Source organism: Sander lucioperca, chromosome 1, assembly GCF_008315115.2.
Source record: "Sander lucioperca isolate FBNREF2018 chromosome 1, SLUC_FBN_1.2, whole genome shotgun sequence".
Classification (NCBI taxonomy): Eukaryota; Metazoa; Chordata; class Actinopteri; order Perciformes; family Percidae; genus Sander; species Sander lucioperca.
Window position 1 is genome coordinate 35,503,010 of NC_050173.1, and position 21,289 is coordinate 35,524,298.

A 21,289-nucleotide genomic window follows, 5' to 3' on the forward strand; every position below is an offset into this window, starting at 1 on the left:
TCACTCTACTCAAGCTATAAAAAAAAAAAATGAAATCAAGGGAAATACAATTTCAGTGGGAATCCTTTTGGAGCTGGGATGTTATTAGAGTGTCCTGTCAGATTCCTGGGTGGGCATAGAGGAAGAGGAAATCTATGAGTAAAAGCAATAATTACAGATATGTTGGATGCAGAGGAGTGAGGATTAAAATTATGGAAATAAACAGACAAAAAAAGGAAAAGAAACTAAGTAAACACAATACAAGTTAGATGTGGAGCAACTGAAGGGAGTGGGCCCTAGCAGAAAAGCTATTAGGGTGTGTGTGTGTGTGTGTGTGTGTGGGGTATTTGTGCGAGTAGAAAGAAAACAGAACAGCACCAAGGCCAGGAGATGGAAGGTAAAAAAAAATGCCGCCGATTTGATGACTTATGCAGGGTTTCTCTAGAGCTCTCTTCCTAGGATTTCTTTGAGAAGGAGCATGTTTGAAGTGTCTGCATATGTGATAGTCTGTCTGTCAGTGGGAGGTGGAGCAGGAGGCGGTAGAGCAGACAGAAAAACAGATACAGTGTGTGGAGGTGACATAGCGAGGGAGGAAGAAGGAGAAGGAAAGGATTGCTGGAAATAGAGAGGACGTGAGCGAGGAAGACAGCAAATCAATGCTCTCCTCTACACTGTGGAGGCCTTAGCAGGCATTGGAAACATAAAAACAGGTATTAAAGGGGCTAAAACTGACCTCTCACACTTGATTCGTGCAGAAAAGAAATGCTGAAGGAAGGCAGGATAGAAAATGCTTTTATATGAGCAAAAAGGCAGAAGCAAGCAATAGAGAAAGAGAAAGATAGGGGAAGGATAGGAATGTTGGGGGAAAGAGCAAATCAATACAAAAATAAACAATGTGAAGAAGAAAGCAGCAACATGAAAAATTGTGATCCTTAAAAGCTGGGTACTGAAGTAATTGTACCTCAGGAGCTTTTCCACGCCCTAGTGAGGAGTAAGGACATATCCAACCTTCTAGCTGGCGGCTAATGGGCAAACAGAGGCATGACAGTTTCTCAGTTTAACACGATGTGGGCTCACAGTGTTGGCTCCCAGACCTGCGGTGTGTCTGTGTGTGCGTCCGTGCGTGTGTGTGTGTGGCTAAGCACACATTTGAAACAAGTCCAGTTTGCACGGAGCACCGGGAGAGCTCAGCTGATTGGCCGGCCCCGCGGTCACCGTGGGAGACGATCCTGGGACTGCTTATTGGGTCTGGGAGAGTAAACAATAGGATGATGGGAATAGCCAATGTGAGAGTCAAAGGTCAGCATGGTGGATTGCACATATGAGCTGAAACCTGATATTTTCACACACAGAACACACAGCAGACATGCCTAAATGTGAATGAAGGCAAACTTATGAGCGCATTACTCTTGGCTTTTCGCAAGTGTGTGTGTGTGTGTGTGTGTGTGTGTGTGTGTGTGTGTGTGTGTGTGTGTGACAGTGCGTGCGTGAGAGTGTATACACTGTCCAGGTTAGCAGGTCTTCATGTATGGTGTCAGGTTTATGTCATATCTGGCGAGAGCAATAAAACATGCTCGCAGCTGCCTGTACAACTCTCGATTGTTAAATTAATGTGCAAAGAATAATATCTGCGCATGTGAAATTATATAATTTGCTTGTGAGCATGTTTTATCGCGATGGCGAGAAATGACATAATCCTGACGCCATATTTATGCAGCATGTGTAAGACACTAGTTTTACCCAGGGTCCCTCTCTATTTATAGGCTCAGAGAAAAGAGAAGAGAGAAAAGAGAAAATAGGAAACCAGTTATAATGACTCCACGGGTGGTGATTGTATTTGTACTGATGGTGTGTGGCATGCGTGTGTGTACTGTAAATGTGTTTCTGCTGCCAGGATCCCATCCCCCTCTGAGAACAGTGGAGGAAGGCCGTTCCTGTGCTGTTTACACTGTAAACGGACAGGAGCTGTGCACGGCATTTATTATTGTAGCAGACACACAGAAACACTGCTGCTCTATCACATCTCTCAAAGAAAAAAATACGATTTATTACAACTTGGCTTTTATCTTTGTACTATAAAAAAAAAAACCCTGTATGGTCTATGGTGATGTTTGGTCTAAGTTCTCAGCCACATACCAAGTCTCAGCAATTAACTTGATGAGTGCAATGTTATTGTTAGCTATAGAAATTATGGCCAAAACTACACACACAGCATGGTTATATGGAAACGGGAATTTCCTTCTGACATCACTTTGGGGAAGTTTAAAATAGCATTGAGAAAAGAGCATGATGTTAGACTTGAATGGGTGAGTGTGAATAAAAGAACAGAATAGAGGAGTTGGCAGCTGTTATATGTAATTTCGAGCAAAATAGATAATGAGATGTAGAAGTTCTGCCTTTTATCTCCGCACAAATTAACACATAAACTGGGTGATTAACCTGCTGTAGGCTATGTGAAGCAACAAATGAAAGACCTCTCAGTACACTTTTAAATTGATGCCACTACCTTTATTTTACAACAGGCTCTGTGTGCCTGCTGCCTCACACTACATACTGTATGTTATAACCACATATGTCTCAATAGAAACTAAAACTTTTCATCTATAGCCTTAACTTCCTTACCACCCACTGTAGGATGGCATTCATTTATATGTTAATTACTGCAGATAACATGGATTGTTTCAAGCTTTGTTGGTGCGATGCTGGCAGGCAGGGGTGGAAGAAAAGTATTAGTATTTACTCTCGTTGCTGTAACAAAATCGTTTTGTTTTAAGTATTTTACTACAAGTACTACAAGTATTGTAGCTACTTTGCTACATTTGAAATTGCATTCCTTGTAGTAAAGCAGATAAAAAAGTCATGATAAAGAAAAGCCTCATATACCTCGGCAAGTAAAAAAAAGAACCAAATCTACCTACCTTAACTGGAATATTTGCATTTCCTGAAGAAAATGTGTGTGATTGCTGCATTTGCTGCTGTTGCTTCTGGTGATTGATCTGTTGATGACAGTTCTGTAAATTCTCAAAACATATAGGCTATTGCATTTTCACAGTAAGTACAAGGGACACAGGTACACATTTCTACATTTGTAAGTAATTAATGATAGTTTTAAAGTTTGTATTATATGTTGAATGTCAAAATTTTAAACGCAGGATTGAACATTACACAAATGTCCTTTAAAAAGAAACAACAGGTTTTTGCACAACCTATACAGGTGAAATTGTATCAAATGCTACAGACCCCATTTTTACAACTTTTTGCTGAATTTGGTTACCCTGGATTATATTAAAGAGATATGGCAGTTAACTAAGAACTTGTTTGCCAAGTTTCATTTTATTAAAGTCAACAGAATAATATCATGTTTTAATGTTACTGTAGCGCCCCCTGTGGAAAGAATTATATGATTTCAGGCCACACCTTCAAAAGTTTGGTAACCAATTACAGACAAACGGTAGTTAGTAAGTGATACCCAAAAACAAAAACAAAAGTTTTGTTCAGGGTCATCTGGATATGTAGGCCTACCAAGTTTGGTAAAGATATGATAAAATATTTCATCTAATCTTCACACAAAAAATCCAAAATGGCGGAAGCAATCACACAATTATAAAATGCACCAATACATCCATGGCACCACCCGGCAAAGCGGCAAGCACGCTCAGTGACCCAAATCAAACACGCCCACAGGTGCATTCTGGGTCTGGCTAGTATGCTAAATGCTAAGAGGCTTCTGCGTTCACTGAGGAACCTCTACCTTCAGTGAGGTGTTTTTGAGGCCTTTCTGCTGTTTGTGACAAAAACCTCTGTCACAGTTGTGATGGCAGAGCCGCATTCAGCTCAACATGTTTGAAAACATTGAGCAGGCAGTGGGACAGAGAGACTGGGACTGGTTAGCTATATTGGGACAGACAGGCTGAGTGGACTGGTCCAGAGGACTTTTGCATTGGGAATGAACGAGCAGAGAAGTTGAAACTGGAGCAGTTTGAGGAGGACAAGATTCGCGTTCAGACAGGTGAGTACTGTACAGAGAAGAACGTCAACTTTGCTTGTCTGCCTTGGTGATGCTATTATTCGGCTGTTGATTCTATAAGAAGGGTCAGGTTTGAGGGTGCAGTGCACCCGCCCTGGTGTCCACAGCTCTTTATTATTTGGTCATTTTTGATTAATTATCTGAGTTGTGTCTCTTTTCTGGTTAATTCTAGTGACGTTACACCGAGGAAGGCGGTTGTATAATTGATAATCAGCTGTATGCACAGGCTGCAAAGTGTGGTCTATAGATATGTTGATGGTTTGGACATAGGGTTATGTGGTGTAATGTATATGGACATGTTACTGTTCTTTATTATGTAGCCCAAATGGGTTCTTTACTTTAATAATTAATTTTACTTGAGTATAATGTTTTAGTAATATTTCCAACTAGAGCTGGGCAATATATCGATATCGATATTGTGATATGAGACTAGATATCGTCTTAGATTTTGGATATCGTAATATGGCATAAGTGTTGTCTTTAGCTGGTTTTAAAGGCTGCATTACAGTAAAGTGATGTCATTTCTGAACTTACCAGACTGTTATAACTGTTCTATTATTTGCCTTTACTCACTTAGTCATTATATCCACATTACTGATGATTATTTATCAAAAATCTCATTGTGTAAATATTTTGTGAAAGCACCAATAGTCAACACTACAATATCGTTATTATACAATACCCTATTTCCAACCCCTATACACACATTCTCCCTCTCTCTCTCTCTGACACAGAGAGGCTATCACACTCACTATCACTTGAGCTCTGGTCACTTTGTCAAGTCTGTCTGCAGCAGAGTGATTTCAGGGGAAAACAGCTCTTTATTTGGTCATTTTGACAACCTAAGATGAATATTAATGATGCAACTGTTACAACGGGAAGCCTTTGAGGAAGTGCTTCCAAATTCCTGGCACATTACTCTAAATATAATTGCTTTGCTCGTTGCCGGACACTGAAATGAACAAATATTTGCTTTCTGATAAAAAAAGTTGGTGTGACTGTAAAGCTGACACAACAGCAGGCAATGTTTTACCTTCAAAGCCGACTGCTGGTTGTTGATCCCAGTTGTCTGTTTTCTGGATATAGGTCTGTTTCTGCTCCACTGCTGCTGTAGTTGTTGAGTAGAGGAAGAGAGTGCTAAACTAAAAGGAGAGACTGGAAACCAAAGATTAAGCTGAGTGGAAGCAACTCTAAGAAGAGCCAGAGGCATATGTGTCTCTATTTCACACTGCTGTCTTTCTTAGTGGGAGGGCTGATGATCACACACTCAACTGTCTATCTGTGTGTGGTTCTGCACATCTACCTCTTCCAGCCCTGCAGGCACAGACATTTGCTATCTATAGAAAGACTGCTTGCTCTTTAATCCATGCTCAGTGGAGACTTATGCTCTGCATGACAATAATAAAAGATTCACAGAGCAATTGTTTGCTTCCTTCTCTGGATAGTCATTGAAATTCCTGGGAAAGGCGCAGAAGCATTTTAGGGCGCACATTAAGAAGACCAATACTCCATCTGTCACACATAATTCCCAAACCATTATGAATCCTTCCATGAGCAAATACCCAGGTATAAATAGAAGGAGTCTTATCTTCTACAAGATGTGGTTATGAGTGCAGGGAGACCACAAAGCGGAGATTTAATAGGCAGAGACTGTTCTTTTAATGTACCTGCTGCTGCATGAGCCTATTCATCAGATGCTCTTTAAATTCTCTCACACAATGACAGGAAATAGGCTCATTCAAGCTTACAGGGTATCCATATAAGATCAAATTATTGAATATAATGCTTTCTTTCTCTTCCCGCTCTGTCTCTGTTTCGTTTGCACACACGAGTTCTCACTCCCTGCTCTCTCCTCCCAAATCTTTCTCTTTCTCGTCCTCATGAACAAGCTTTTTTTTTTTTTTAGATTTCTGAGATTTGGTTCCCATCAGAATATGTGTGGGGCAGAAAAACTGAAATATTCTTTCTATTTGCATCAGTGAGAACAAATTAGAAGGGTGGTAATTTGCCCTCCGTATAAAGAATCATTTTAGAATCTCTCAGATGTGTAGCCCAAGAATGAAGAGAAGTGACCTAAGTGATCTATTTTTAGAATGAGAACTTTTGGTAACACCTTACTTGAAGGTATCTACATAAGAGTGACATGACACTGTCATGAACACATGACACTGTCATGACACATGAACCCTAACCCTAACTTGTCATGATAAAAACCGAATGACACTTAATGACAGAAGCGTTGTGTCATAAACGTTTATGACCCTTTATAATGTTTATGACATGTTCATGACAGTGTCATGTCACTCTTATGTAGATACCTTCAAGTAAAGTGTAACCAAACATTGTTTAACGGCATGAGGGGCATTCACATTTTAATGCCAGCTCACATCTGATCTATGCCATTCCACCTTTCCATATTGATTTATGAAGTATTATTACATGCTGAATGGATACAAGGCCACATCATTCACACTGCCCTCTGTAAAGTATCCCTATCGCAGCCATTACAGCCTTGTTACATGACAATCAAGACACTTTAATGTTACAGTTGTCTCGCTTGCTCTCTTCGTCCTTTGCTCTTGCTTGCCTACCCTTCCTCTGTCCATAACTCTTGGCCTTTTTTTTTACTGCAGACAATTCAACTTTGCATAGCAGGAAAAGCACAGGTGTAACTAATAACATTAACAACGACTCCATTGTCTTGTGTGACAGTGAGCCAGTGTGCATAATACCAGGACCCTGGTACTGAAGCAGCTAAATGAAATTCAGCGATCATTAATTTACACCTGTGCTTTTGTCCCTTTTGTCCCCCTACTATGACAAAATGTCTCTGTGATCAAGGCCTATTCCACACTATAAATACACAATGTACTGTAAAGTCAATTTTTATAGCATACTGTTTTTGCACTGTAGGTATTTCACCTCCATTTCATCACAATTGGTTTCATTCTCATGCAGCTGTGAGCAGGGCCTTAGTTTATTTTTATAAGATTATTTTTTGGGCATTTCCGCCTTTAATGATAGGAAAGCAGTGAAAGGGGGAGAGAGAGGGAGAAGACATGCAGGAAATCGTCCCAGGTCGGACTCGAACACTGGACCTTCTGTGTCGAGGCATAAACCTCTGTATATGTGCGCCCGCTCTACCGACTGAGCTACTCTGGCCACAGCAGGGCCCTAGTTTTAACAGTCTATGGCAGGGCCTCATACATCCTTGTGTGACAATGGTGTCCATCAACAGCCCTGACAAATATACACATACACAAACATAACATACTTGAGCATATTTTCTTTTTCACTTTTTCTATTGTGAAGGCACTGCATGCAAAACCTGCTTAGATGTTATATGTAGTTTGGAACCGGGTCACAGCTCAGGCATCATCAGCTGGTTTTTCCCACCTGTGAACACCAGACCCAACATTCAACAGTCATTGGTTAGGCATAAAAAAATAATAATGAGTGTGGTTCCGGTTGGTTGTCAGTTGAGGTCATGGGTCGGTAGGGAATTGAATTTATTATTTATTTATTTTTTTCCAGTGGCAGCAAGGGATAGGTAGGACATTTTTTTTTTTTTTTTCCTTTACAGTAGCGATGGATACTAATTTTTTCATAACATAGCCTACCTGTACTACATGTACTCTACCACCTTGTGTGTCCCAGCATGTTACTCACACACACACACACACACACACACACACACACATAAAATTAACTAATGTAGGTTAATTAAAAACTGACCGGAGCCCGTTGCTGGACGCACCGGAGGACCGAGACACAAAGTAAACACATCTCTCTGACCAGTACCAGGGGATTAGCAGTTAAACTGAGCGGAGGACAAAGCTCAAGCTAACAGGCTAACGGCTTATTAGCTAGCCAAACACCAAGCGGTAACATCTGCAAAGATTGGATCTGTGAGCGCATTAATCTGCTCGGTGTGCATCTTATAACAAACAGAGCGAGCAGCCGTCGGACTCTAACATCTGTTGATCCGTGCAGGACTTCACTGTGAGCGGACTGTTTAGCAGTCCTTCCAGAAAAATGCAGAGTTTTTTGTGATTGTTGCAAGCAAAAATCCTTGATTATGCGGTACGTTTTCTTAAAAAATGCAATGGAATATGCGTGATATTTATTTTATGCAATTTTATGCGATGAAATTGCAGGAACTTGCAAAAACTGCGGTTTTATCATAGCTTCATCGCGAGGTTTGCAGCTTTTCGATGATGTTCACGTCGCGTAATTATGTCACTTCATAACATTCCCATGGCAACAGGGGAAAATGGCTGCTCTTGTGTGAAGTAAACGCAACATTTTTCAACTTTCTGCTAAGATATGTGACTTTTTTGCAACGAAAATGCGTGGATTATGAAATCATGCAAGCCCCGCATATTTTGCGCGGAAATCGGCAATTTATGCGGCGAAAGTGCAGCGTATTTGAAAAAATGCGGGCCCCACATAAATATGCGGACTTTGGCTGATTATGCATTGAATTATGCGATCGCATAATCACGTTTTTCTGGAGGGACTGGTTTAGAGACGATGTGACCAGCAGGTAACGTTAAATGTTATCTTCTACTGTAGCCGAGCTGCAAGTAAACGCTGAACTGAGCTGTGTATTTTTATTTGTGTATTTATTTAATTTGTATTATTTCTTCCCCAAGCTCATAAAATAAATTTGGGTCGCACATAAATTGACAGGGTCGGCCAGAAACCGGAACCAACAAAAAAAAAGTTTATGCCCTAGATTGAAATGCAGAGAACCAATCTCTCATATTAATACCCTACTTAAGGACATCTTGAAGTGTGAAGAGAGTGTAGTGTTGATAGTATGACTTGTACTTTGTGCGTAGAAAATCGGTGTGTACATACAACTACAGTAAGTATAGAGGGTGAAGGTTGAAACACAAATTTGGTCTGCAAAATCTAGTGCCCATTTATAGTGGAAAAAAAGTGGTTCATTATTTCAGCTTTTATTAGGCACCACTATTTTTGTAATGTTGTTGTAAACATCATGTTATTTTATTTGCATTACTTTTTTGTCTCATTTCGTCTGTTCTCCGATTTCAGACTTTCTTTCTGGTTTTTTCCCCTCACCAATTCCCCCTCTAGGAGTATTGGATACATAGCAATACAATCCATCATATTGCTAAATAAATAAATAAAAAATGTGAAGCTATTTTTTTTATATTATAGACACATGAATTCTGCTACAATATGTATTATTATTCCATCATAATATTTGTATTCTCGTTTTATACTTTATACTGAAGCCCCCCAGCAACTTGCTGAAGGCACTGAGGTGTTCTTCTAATCATTAAACATGTGTCAGACCAAGCCATGATTGCTGAAGGAGCTGGAAGCGTTATTTGTACCTGAGCTTCTCATTGTTAACCACATTCTTTCTTTCTGCACAAGCTTGGCCTGTTTTATCACATTTGCGGAGAGGTATCCTCTTAGTTTTTGGTTTGTGTAATTGTATGTTTCATAAGAGGCCTCATTAAAGGAGAGCCAACACCCAGTCTCACACACTCTTAATGACTTTTCCCATGGATCTTATTAGGCCTCCTATTCAGGAAATCAATTAGTACCCAGAGAAGGATTACAGAGACTTCTTACCCTGATCAGCCAGCAGTTAAAGATGAGATTCATTATTAGTCATTATTTAACCATTAGATCCACATTGAGACAGGCAAGGAGTAGAGGAGGCAACAAGCCAGCCACAGAACCACAGACAGAGTAATGGAGGAGAGAAAGAAAAGGACGGGCAGAGGAGAGGGAAGAAAGCTACAAAGTGCTGTCAGAGTGAGATAAATCTAAATTGGCCTATTAAAGAGAGCGGGAAACCAATGATGAGGAAGGACAGAGAGAGTAAAACCATAGAGTATGTGGGCCAGGTCTCTCGAAAGGTTCCTGTCACATTGGAAAGGCTCCACTGTCTACAGTGCCTCCTCTCTAAAGGTAAACCTTGTTTGAAAGAGCTATCATTTTAGACAGTTTGACTTCTTTAACCATGATTCATAGCTCTTATTTCCAAGAAATCAAATTCAGTAGAGCACATCTTGGTATGTGCGCTGTATGAAAATGTGTCCAAAGCTTTTCTAAAGGGCTGTGATATGATTTGGCCTGTCTCCTATCCATAGTATTTTACAGACAAAAGAGGAGCCCGCGCCAGCCCTCCTCTTCCTCCTTCCTCCCCCGCTGCCGGTAGTCATTTCTCAACTATCCATTAACTGCGCCAAATAGATGCCTGAAGGAGGAAAGGAAAATGTTTCTCACTCTGTTAAAGGGATTTTCTGAGAGATGGAAGGACATGGAGAGAGGCAGAGAGGGAGAGTTAGGTAACAATGAACGGGCGGTGGAGGAGAGGGTGAGGGAGTGAGAGAGAGATGGGGGAGGAAGAAATGGCTTAGATTGGAGAGAAACAGGAGGAGGAGGTGGATGGATGGAATTCAGCTGGGTAAAAACTCAGTGTAGAAAATATCCTGCGACCTACTTTCAAACATGTCAGTCATTGCGTTCCTCTTGGCTATATTTCCCTGTCGCTGGTCACTCATTAACTCTCTGTATAGCCTCTTATTCACTATGCATGAGATAGGGCCGGGTCAGAGTATAGAGCATTATCTGAACGAGATATGCTATTGCTATTCTTCCACAGGAGACTGCAATGGAATTAGTATAGAGAGATGAATTCCTCCCCCCTCCTTTTCAAGCTAGCCTCTGTGCTAGACCAGGATCTTTTTCGTTTTTTAGTTTTTCTGAAAAGCTGAGACATGATTGTGAGTGGTTTTGTCCACATTTTGAAGCTAAATGGGTACACTACTGTGCTTGAAATTAAATGTTGACCCTTTTAACCAAGATAAAGCAACAATTATCGTTAGCATTCAACAACTACGCTTAGGATGAGGTTTCCCCTATGACAGAGGCTCAGCTGTAGTTGTTGAATGCCAACAAAATAATTGTTGCCTTATCTTGGTTATATAATAGTCTGCTCATATTGTACTCTCCGGTACAGTGGATACTAATTTAATTCAGAATATGGACAGAAAACTCCAGTATTATGTCTTTCAGAAATAGCAATGAAAGAAATCCTCCATGAGAAAATACATACGTAGATAAACAAATGCTAGTGGTACAAACTACTACTAAGCCAGAACTTGGACTCTATGTACTGTATATTTGAGCTTCTCCCCTGAGTATCTGTTGTAATTATTCCTGTTAATGTTAAACTTTCGAATTATAAGATTCTGAATTACATTTGAGCCAAATATGAAAAATGACAATTATGTGGACACCTGAACAAAGTAAAGGGACACTCACACTTTACACCTATATGGGATTGTTGGACAATAAGATGTTTTGGATGTTGGATAAAGGGACTTCCTTCAATTTAGATACAAATACACCCCAAAGGTGTTGGATGGGGTTGAGATCTAGGCTCTGTGCATGCCAGACATGTTCTTTCACAAAAAAACTTCAACCATTTCTTAATGGACCCTGCTTTGTGCATGGAGACAACGTTATGTTAAAAACAGAATTGAGCCTTCCCCAAACCTTGAAGTTCAATGTACCCTTCTATCAAAATAGCATTCAAATTTGCCTTAATTGGAACTAAGGTGCCTAGCTGAGACCATAAAAGACAGCTGTAGACTAAAAGTACACAAAAGTATGTGGACAGGTCAGTAGGTCATTCCTAATGGTACATGATAAGCAATATATACTAGGATTAGAATTATTATCGGCCCTGGCCAATTATCAGGCCGTTTTCTTTCGGCGTTTTATTTGCCTGATAAACGATTAAGTTAATGAATTAAAAAGTGTGCTACTTCTGTTTCTGTCCCTCTGCTTCGGTTTCACTCAGCACTGAGTCTGACTTAATGTCCCGCCCACAACACTATCTGACTATCTTTTACTGGGTATTATGTTGAAAGTTTCTAATGTATTAATTAATTGCTTAAAGCATTTAAACAAAGTTTTGTGTTGGAGTTTGTAACATTCCAAAAACCTTAATTTCATTTAAAGATTTTCATTTTCACTGTATATGCATATCCGTTCCAAATATTGGTTATCGGTTTTATTAACTACTAATAATCGTTATCGATATCGGCCTTGAAAAACCAGTATCTGTTGATCCCTAATATATACTTTTTATACACTTTAATTTAAAGCCCAAGACACCACCTGAAGTAACCTATATTAATATTATCTTGTGTCACGTTTGGCACAATTGTTTGCCTTTGCTCTTTTTGCTGTATTACCTTGTGAGAAGGTTGCACAAGATTGTGGGGTTGCCATGTCTTTGTTAATTTCTCTCGCTTTCCTCTTTCTTGGTGTGACTGTATTACTGACCTGAAATGTTGTGGTGGTGATGCGCTTGTCAGGGGGCACTCATGTTCAGGGAAACATAAATATGCTAAAAATTCTCTCCCAGAAGCACAGAGAGAATTTATAGATCACTCATGCATCAGAAACTGGGCCGGATGCACACCACACCACGCCGCACAGCTCTCTGGGTAATTTTACCAGCTCAATCTGCTGTCACTCCTGGGACAGAGCAGAGGTTCAGTATCTAACACCGTCTAATGGAAGGCACGCACACACACACCATCACACTTTGCATCACCTCATTCCCATCACCACAACACAAAGTCCCAGTTTGATACTGTAGAAATATATCCCTCTGTCTGTTAAGTATAAGACCACAGTCTGCAAGATATGGGTGTTGTAAGGGAGGGCTTTCTGCTGGTAGACAGCCAGAGCCAGGCGGTTGGGAATGGCCTGGATCTAGATGTAGATCTGGGTTCAGACCCTAGACGCAGTCAGTCTGTCTGCCTGCCTCTCTGGCCCCCAGTGCTTTCAGCCTCCTAACCTCCCAGACTGAGGTAATGGATGAGCTAAATGCTTTTAGGTCCCTTTAGCGTTTTTGGTTTTTGTCTATTTTCCCTCAATAACCTTTAAAAACATTTCCTCTGGTCGAGCTTATTGACCGCCTGTGGTCTTGAAAGCCCTGCTTTCTAACAAATACACAATGCTTTCAAATTGCCCATTAAGTGGGTTTAGAAGTGTAATGAGCATAAAAAGGTTTTATTAACCCAAAACGATGGGTCCAAGCTCTATCGCTGGCAAGGTTGCTTTGACGACATAGCTGAAGACCTGTTAAGGAAAAAGGCATCATCCAGAAACAAAGAACGACACACAAACAACAAGATTAGGATGTGAAAACAATGAAAAGCAGAGAGGCAGATGTGTGTATTGAGTAAAACCCCACAAATGGACATTTTATTGTCTTGTATTTCTGTGATGATGACTTATCTGATATGACAACAAAGGGGGAAGGGAGTAAAACAGAGATGCAGGTGGGCTTTGTAAATCACCATGGGCTGAGGAGAAAAGATCTCACAATAACACACCATGCTCAGAGGGAGGGCACATACAGTAAACCAATGATGTACCTCAGAATGACTTTGCCTGTGGTTATTCTCAGTGAGACAACTGGTGATTGTATTTTGTTCTCTTGTGTCTGCATGTGTTGCATGCATCTGCCCATGTCTGTATCTGTGCCTCTGTGTGCAACATGTATCCCCCACACAATCAAAATGTAATAAGGATATTGACCTCTTGGGACTACGGAAGGACAGATGTCCTTCCGTAGTCCCAATTTTGATTAATTTTCCTTTCTCCTTCCTCCTGAGCAGCCTTCACCCCCACACCTCACCCTGCCAGAGCAGCATTCATTACAGCTTGAACTTTCCAGATGAACACATCTGTAGTCTCGGGTATTTTACTTCCCATCTCTTATTTCAAATGAACTGCATTGTTATACAATTAAGATTTGACCCTGACATTTAAGTTTAACGCTAAGTTCTAGTGTATGAACCAGTGTGGTGTTCACATAGAACAGGTATGAGAGGTCCAGGTAGTGGATTGGGAGACACAGCCTTTGACTTCAACAACAGAGGCTTGGCCTGGTGTTCTGTCTCGTAATTCAAATGAGAGTTTAGTTGACTAAACATAACCATAAAAACTTTCGTGCTTAAGTTGCTTCGATGAAATATTGTATGGAAATGACAGTTTCACATATGTTGCTAGAGAAAACTTTGCAGATATGTTCATTATGAAAATGATGTTGCTACGTAATACAGGCAGCATAACACTTCCTTTAAAATGTATTTAATTGCGTATGAATGTTATTATTCTGTCAATGGAGTCTGGTGGTTTTGAGGAGAGCATAGAATGGCTTAAGTTCCCCACGTGTTAAAACCTGGGCTGTCTGACGGCAAGGTCAAGTGGTGAAATTTTTTTAAATTTAGCAAACTGATATTGTTTTATGGTTTTTATTAGGTTATTAGTAGGGCTGCAACTGTCGATTATTTTTTCGATTAATCGATGAATCGGATAAAAAAACAAAAAACGCATTAATTTACATCAACTCAATACATACTTACATACATACTTGTTGTTTTAGTTAATAGTTGTGTAAAGGTAAGTAACCCAAAGAGCAGATACAGACCACACACACACACACACACACACACACACACACACACACACACACACACACACACACGTACACACACGTTCACTTGAAGCTTATTCATTAAATTATTACCATCATTGTAGTAAGTGCAAGTTAATTTCATTTATACACCACATTTAAACACAGCTTAAGATGACCAAGTGCTATAAAAGAACTTTAAAATGAAATTAAAAAGTACAACACACACAAATATATTTGTCACCAATAACTGATATGGGACAAAGCACAGAATATATATATGACAATAGATTGAAAAATGAATGGGCCAAAAAAGGTGAGTGAATAAAAACGTGTCTTTAGTCCTGCTTTACTACTGTTATTAACGAGCTAACGCTAGCTTGTCATGCTTGTCAAGCTGGATAACGAGTAAACACCACACCAGCACCAGAAGAGGGACGTTACGTTCCTCACTTCAAAACGGAACAAAAGTAGGATTGTGTAGTGACTTTACCCTGCTGTTGAACTCCCTCCTCATCTAGGACTCCAACATGTTTACGTTTTTAGGTGCTGAATCATCACCGTGGTGCGCCTGTGCCATGCCGTGTCGCTTTTGCTTATCTTGCAATTAACACGTTTTCGCTGCCCACACCTTGGATGACTTAGGTCGTACTGATTTCTCTGCCTCCGCCATGTGTTTCAGAACAACATTACGGGTCTCTCCGGTCTCTCTCCGTATTTCCTCTACCCCCGCTCTGCTCTTTTTTCTTTTCTTTCGCTCTGCGCTGCTCCGCACGGCACTCAACTCAATTGCTTTTATCTCCGCGACTGAGTGGCGTGTTGCGCGACACAAAGAATCGATAATGAAATTCGTTGCCAACTTTTTTAATAATCAAATTTTTATCGATTCGTTGTTGCAGCCCTAGTTATTAGGTACTAAAATGTTTAGCTACTGCCCAGTCCACAGCAGCACATTGCTTAGCTTTCGTGTGTAGGTTATACACTGACTATGGATAAGTACCTCATACAACCCCACTTCAAAAAAATCTGAACTATCCCTTTAAGTTTTCCAGAAGTGTGTAAAGACACAGCACATGATCCCTGATCAGATTACTTTAAGATTTCCATTTTAAAATGTAACACTGAGAGGTAGGGCTGCAGCTATCGATTATTTTAATAATCGAGTATTGTACCGATTATTCCATTGATTAATCGAGTAATCGGATAAGAAATACTTTTGTTTTATTGAAGAGCTGTAATATACAATAGTTTGGTTTAATTTTCGGAAAAAGCAACATTTTTATTGCCTACATTGCTTACAATGTCATCTCTTAAAAAAACAAACCTATTAAGTGCATTTAAGTGCCATATTACATTGTTTTTAAAGAAAACATTTTCTGAAATGCAATAACAACCTCAAACTAAGGCATACATTAAACATACATAAACATTACCTTAAGTTGTGCAACTCAACTTTCAGAACTATAAGTTTCAACCTGAGACTGATCTATATAGGCCTATATGTAAATATTCGTTATACTCAACCTATTTTTATTTATATATTTGATTACAATGCTACACAGCTCTGTTACACTTATGCTAGAAGATCGTTGAGCAGCTGTTTCTCCGTGAAGAGAGAGAGTGAGAGAGAGTGATGCGCAACAATCAGCCTTTTTTCCGAAGGGATAGTCAACAAATCGGCTCTTTAGATCAAATTGTGGTCACCACGTATTTTCTTGTCTTTGTTTTTGGTAGTTGTTGTGTTTGGTGTAGTTTCATCGTTGGGTCCGCTTCGTGGAATGGCTGATTAGGTTAGACTCAATGTTTTCTGTTGAGATGCTGAAGCATTGACGTCGTGCTATTATTGTGGTAAGCTAGTTTGATTTCGCAGTAGCCACACTGTACAGAGTTTTCGTTTTAACTACGTTTGAACTGATTCCAAACTTTGGACACTTTCTGTTATTTTCTCCAGTCTGTCTCTTCTCTTAGCCCCTCACTATTTACGCTCTTTCTCTTTGTAATCTGTGCTGTCAGTCTTCATGGTATGTGTCGCCAGCAGCGTCAGCCCGGTATGCGACAGTAATAATCATCCGTGCGGAAACACTGTGAGCGATACAACGTTGGTACCATTGGTTAAACGAAGCTTCGAGGCAAATCATTTTGCATCGAGGATTTTAAGTAATCGAATTATTCAAGTTACTCAAGGAATCGTTTCAGCCCTACTGAGAGGCATGTAGTTTAAGTTTTACATTTTATAAATGCATTTTGGTGAGTAAAACAATTATCAGATGAATAAATAGAAATAATCCCAGGACCATCAATTCAAACTTAATTTAATAGTTATTTTATAGTCCCTCTTTTGGACTTGTTAGAGGCCATTTTCTACAACCTCCATAACATACAGACGTATTAGTCAAAGCAGCCTCACTGATAAATGATCAATTCAGATTTTTAATTGGATCCACCTGACTGGAGGACAATACAACAACAGCAAGTTCTGTCTGCTTTGTCGGTGTCACATGTTCCTATGGTGAATGGTGCTCACAAGTGAAGTTTTTGGTGCACATTGCAAGTCTCATGGATGTCAATCGTACGTTGTGATAACAGATTTCTCTTGAATGTGTTCTCAGTGAAAATGCTGGGTATTTAGTTTCCAGATAAATCTTTTACCTAACATTGGGTTTCTTTGCTTTTCGCTTCCATAACAGCTCTTGAGCCATCCAGCTTCTGTAAGTCAATCCTGTTCAGGGTTGGGTATCGAAACCCGGTGCCAATACTAAACAACCGGTATCTACCGGACCGAATGACAGATTGGCAGATTTCTGTGCTTCATTTTGGTGCCGCTTAAATGCCTGCGGTGCTCTCTGGTGCTCGAAAACAAATGTTAGAAGCAATAGAAGCATCAATGCACATGACGCTAGTTAATACTACACTTGGCAGCAGGTAACGTTAGCCTACCGTTAGCTAGCAGCTAACTTAATCGGTTAAAATGCTGACAGCTAAACAATCTAATGTGTAGCCACATATTTCACTCAAAAGGATTCCAACATCAGGCGTGCAACAGTCTGCAGCTAAAGACACAGTGTAGCCTGCATACTGTAAGTATCTGTTCAGGCACTATTTAGGCACCAGAGCCATTTTAAAAGTATCATTTTAGCACCGGTATCAGAAAAAACCCAAACAATACCCAACCCTAATTCTGTTGTAGTTGATTGTTGCCCTGTTAGAAAGCCTAATAAGCATTTAGTGTGTTTGAAAAATGCCCTTTGACAGTGCTTAATGACTTGGGGCTATTTACACATGTGCATGTCAGCTTTAGCATGTGGGCTAATTTATCAACTGTTACACTGGCACTTCTATAGACTGCATTTAGCTATTATAATGCTAATGTTATGGATAGATTGGATTGGCATTTTATTTTGGTCAGCTCAAGCATCCCTATTAATGCCACACCAGACAGAAGCATTGCTGTAATTCAGTTTAAAGATAAATGAGGAAGATCCAAGCTGCCTCTCATTTATATGACAAGATTAAAGACGCAAAGCAGTCTCTTTCCCACTCTGAAGCAGGCTAAACTACTAAAGGTCTGTCTAAATAGTTCAGAAAGCATTTAGTGTGAAATACACATTTACTCCAGCAACAGAAGATTGTATTGTACCTGTCCTGCAGTACCTGAGGCATTGTGTGTTTGTTTGTACCTCTATCTTTGTGAGAAGTAATTTCAATTTTAGAAAGTGATGACATTTTGGCTGTTCCCTACGACAACAAATGGGATTTGAGGCATTAATGGGGCGTTTAGGTAAATTAGGATTGCATTGTCATAAATTTGGGGGAATAACAAAGAGACTTCAAAGTTTTTAAAATGGTCATAATCGCAGCAGCAGAGGCCGAGATATCCTGGCTTTTAGTCTCCTAGTTTAGGTCAACCTGAAATACCACTGTATCCTAAATTTTCCATGATGCCACCAGTAACATATTTTCGTTTTCATCTTTCCCTCCATGCCTGGTTAACTCCATGCCCCCAGTTTGTAACATAGGTTTTCCGAGCTTCCATTGCAGGTAGCCCAATCTGAGATAACCATCATCAATTTATGACGCATGACAAAGTTCCCTTTAGACCCACAGAGGAAATTATACAACTGCTTTAACAGGCTGAGTAGTACCGCCCATGATGAGTAAACTGACCTTTTCTGTGTAAAACCAGTGGAGTTCCCATTTAAAATTCAATCTAAGTTCAAAGGCCAATGAGAGTGATGTTAGGTCATAAGAAAACTGCAGTTTTATTGTATTAATATTCATATAATAAATGTTCTAGATAATAGAGTTCGACCGATTCATTGGTTTTGCCGATTAATCGGCACCGATAGTTGATTGGTGGAACTATCGTTATCGGCAAAAATCCATACCGATGGTTGCGTCCGTTGCTGGAGCGGCTGAGAAGCGCGCGCTGTCATTCATTACACAGTACGCGAGAGCTGAGAAGGGTCTGCTGGCATCATGCATTACAATAGCGGCCTCTAGAGGCGAAATAAAAACTATCACTGATGCCTCGTGTTGTTTATTTTCGACACGTGTTACTGCGTGCTGCACGGAGAGCACATGCTGTGCGGAGAAGGCTGACATCAGATGCGCGTTTAAAGCATCGACAGCAAAAAGGTATGTATACAGTACATATTAATTTGTTGAATAGATGTTGCATTAGTAGAGAAAGAACAGCACAACAGTATATTTGTTTGCTTTTGAGGCTGAGATAACGCTAAACATTAGTAGTAGGGTAACTTACCTCAAGCGGTTAAAACACTGACAAAAATAAACGCAAGTCCGACCCAAATGTCAGAATCAGAACCCTAAAGGCTCGTCCACGATCCCAAACGGCACCTCTGATTCATATTTAGATAATTTAATAACAGTTAAACGTAGAGACTTACTGATTGCTGCAGCTAAAAGCTCAGGAGTTAGCCGTCACGGGGGTGTCTTTGGTGTCTTTTTAGCCTTTACAGGTGATTTTCTATCCAGCCTGGAACTTGTGCCTTTTTTCGGGGTCGTTGAGCATTAAATCCAAACTGTTACATCCAAGATTTATCCACTTGATGTCCATAATTCATCACGTTTTCGGTCATTTCTGCCGCTAACTCCGTGCTACCCATAGACAGTAGGTGCTACCGACAAGGGGATCTCCCATGATGCCTTTGTTTATGTTTTCAACCAATGGGAAGGCAGGTCCGTCACACATGCCTTATATGGGCATCCAAGCGAGAACAAATATATATATATAGTATAAAGTGGAAAAGATAGATCCCTCCAGGTCAGAGATCGTCTGTTACCGTTCTAAACCGTTCTACAGAGAAGAATGGCGTCACTGTTTTGAGATTGTTTGTCCTTTATATGAATTATAATGCTCATTATGTTTATTTTTGCACTGGATGACTCCAAATATGTAGGAGAACTGTTTTAGACAACACACATGCTTGTGTAGCATTGCTGTGGGTGTAATATCAATAAATATGACATTATTATTTTGATTATTGGCAAAAGTGTCTGGACTTTTTTTGAAACAATGTATGTATTTTGTCAACTGTATAAGTTATAAATACTATCGGTCGATTAATCGGTTATCGGCAAATACGGCCCAACCTAGCTATTGGTATCGGTAAAATCCACTATCGGTCGACCTCTACTAGATAATACACACTGCACTTCACTGCAGATGAAGATTGTATGTGGTGAAAGCGTAAACTGAAAATGATCAGTTTATTGAACATTGCACAAAGTCCTCCTCCCATGAAGGCCGCCATGTTTACAGCATGTTCACATCAGCTCTTAATATAGAAGAGTAGCATTGCACCATCTTCTGCTGTACATGAAAGTCCCTGCAAAAAATCCCCTGCCCTATGCTGCGAGAAATGTAAGCTCAGCGATTCAAGTCTGGAAGGTCTCTGTTCAAACTTCACTGATAGGACAGATACGACATGATATGACAAAGAATAGTCTGAAATAATGACAAAACAAGTAAAGACCCCTAATTATGTCATAGTTAAATAAAAAAATGTAATTTAATTTGTTTAATTTAATTCAATTTCACTACAATGGTCATTATCATGATGATGTAATTTGTGGTAGTGCTTCTTAGGCCATAAGGTTTGGGAATATGGAATGCATTCTGCCAGTAAGGGTCCTTGCGTGTGTGTGTGTGTGTGTGTGTGTGTGTGTGCCTGCACACCGGAAATGTCAACATAATGAACTACAGTCTGATGATGACAAATTGGAGAGCAGAAACACACCCCTCTGCAAAATGAGATTACTGAAGGATTAGAGGTGATGTCACATCTAAAGAGTTAGTGCAGGTAATGAGGAACTCATTGTTGGTACTTCTCAGATACAGAGGAACATACAGTAAACATAACCATTGCTAGTATTACAAGAAATTATTCACAAATAGATTTATTTTCAAAAATGGGATATACTCATTTGGACTGATTTTATAAGTCAGTGTTAGGTAGTCATGTGATACAAATAAACAAATAAATAAATGTAAACAACAATACATACTGTATATACAATTAAATAGATACAGGGCTACACTTTCTACACTGAATTTAAACACTCTACACTCCTAGTTAAAGTAAAACAACCCTGACAAAATAGTTATGGTCCACACATACCTACATTTGAAGTTTGTCACATTGTCTCACTTACAGTAACTTTTTGCCGTTGATAACAAAATGTCCTGCTAAATCTGCAGTCTGTTACATTTTCTTCCCATAAATATATTCAACATTTCAGTCTGTGATAGTGCAGGAAATGTTCCCCACACACAC

At 39.8% G+C, this 21,289-nt stretch overlaps 1 protein-coding gene across 1 annotated transcript in view; it reads left to right on the top strand.

The window, feature by feature from the left end:
* The first annotated feature begins 3,691 nt into the window (after positions 1-3,691).
* Positions 3,692-21,289, top strand: part of LOC116064324 (ras-GEF domain-containing family member 1C) — a 60,991-nt gene continuing 43,393 nt past the window's right edge. Inside the window, exon 1 of the mRNA XM_036007619.1 lies at positions 3,692-3,988. The gene's annotated coding sequence lies outside the window, so the exon portion shown is untranslated. The remainder of the gene's footprint in view (positions 3,989-21,289) is intronic.